The sequence below is a fragment of the Leptinotarsa decemlineata genome, unplaced genomic scaffold, assembly GCF_025532065.1.
Source record: "Leptinotarsa decemlineata unplaced genomic scaffold, Ldec_3_MD MMD2_tig00026361_RagTag_RagTag, whole genome shotgun sequence".
NCBI classification, from domain to species: Eukaryota; Metazoa; Arthropoda; class Insecta; order Coleoptera; family Chrysomelidae; genus Leptinotarsa; species Leptinotarsa decemlineata.
Window position 1 is genome coordinate 4,585,219 of NW_027412704.1, and position 1,445 is coordinate 4,586,663.

General features: G+C 43.8%; 1 pseudogene; it reads left to right on the top strand.

Moving 5' to 3' along the window:
- Nucleotides 1-290: 290 nt before the first annotated feature.
- Nucleotides 291-1,139, top strand: LOC141486629 (small ribosomal subunit protein uS5-like; annotated as a pseudogene).
- The last annotated feature ends 306 nt before the right edge of the window (nucleotides 1,140-1,445 follow it).

Below are 1,445 nucleotides of genomic sequence, written 5' to 3' on the forward strand. Positions count from 1 at the left end.
TAACCTAACCAGTTCAAAAGGGCTAGAGTCCGTTGGATTTCTCTTTCCATCGTAAATTAAATTTTGGGTCGAAAGGTATACAAACAAAGTCAGGTAATCCGATTGAGAGAAACCAAGCCATGCTCACTAATACCGATATGGATCCATATTCAAATACCAGCATCATATTTGCTGCGTTCGAAACAACGGGAACAACAACTCTAGCACCAATTGGGGCACTGCGACCGTTACCATATCGCCTTTGATAATGTCTATCGCGGTAGTAGACGAAAAGTCAGGCATGAAACCTATAGACCACGGCCAAAATACTACTTTCATGAGGTGACGTCATTCAACACTCTCTCGTCTTGATGCTTCCCTGAATGAATCATAATTGCTTCCTATCTTTCGTTCGACAACAGTGTTGGAGGAAGTATTAAACAATGGCGGACGCAGCTCCAGCCTTTGGTCGTGGCGGTTTCCGTGGTGGATTCGGTAGTGGTGGTAGAGGAAGCGGCCGAGGGGGCCCATTTTTTTGGTCTAGGAAGACCAAAAAAATGGGTGCCTGTAACTGATCTAGGACGGTTGGTAAAAGATGGTAGGATCCACTCTTTGGAGGAGATCTACCTGTTTTCTTTGCCAATCAAGGAGTATGAGATCATTGATTTCTTCATTGGGTCAGAACTGAATGATGAGTTTTTGAAGTTCAGAAACAGACTCGTGCTGATCAACGTACTCGTTTCAAGGCTTTCGTAGCTATCGGTGATAGCAAAGGCCACATCGGTTTAGGAGTGAAGTGAAGCAGAGAAGTTGCTACTGTTATCCGTGGAGTCATCATCTTAGCCAAGCTTTCTGTTTTACCAGTCCGTGAAGGTTACTGGAGTAATAAAATCGGCTAATTCCACACAGTGCCTTGCAAAGTCACCGGAAAATGCAGGTCTCTAACTGTATGTCCCATACCAGCTCCTTGTGTAACTAGTATCGTTTCTGCCTCGGTTCCCAAGAAACTACTGCAGATGGAAGGTATTGAAGACTGCTATACATCAGCCAAGGGCTCCACTGAGACGCTGGATAATTTCGCCAAAGCAATTTATGCAGCAATTGCCAAGACACCATACCAGGAGTTTGCTGATTACCTTTACAAAAATCACAGCAATTAATCTACCGCAGCACGTACTGAAACCTCTCAGATTGTGTTTGTTGTAATAATACCTATCTTTAGAAATGAAGACGGTTTGGATCCTTTAAACTATCGTCAAATTATCTCGACGTGCCTTCTCTGCAAAGGCATGGAGATGAGAGCAACCGAGGAACTGAGTATTTTTTTCTTAGAGACTGGAGTACCCGAAAACCAGCAACCTGGGTTTCTTTACGGTCGATCCACCATTTTGAATTTACTACATTGTGTCAGCCACTGGTCTTTTGAGCTTGACGTGTTTCATCATGTCGATGTTATCCACCTTGAC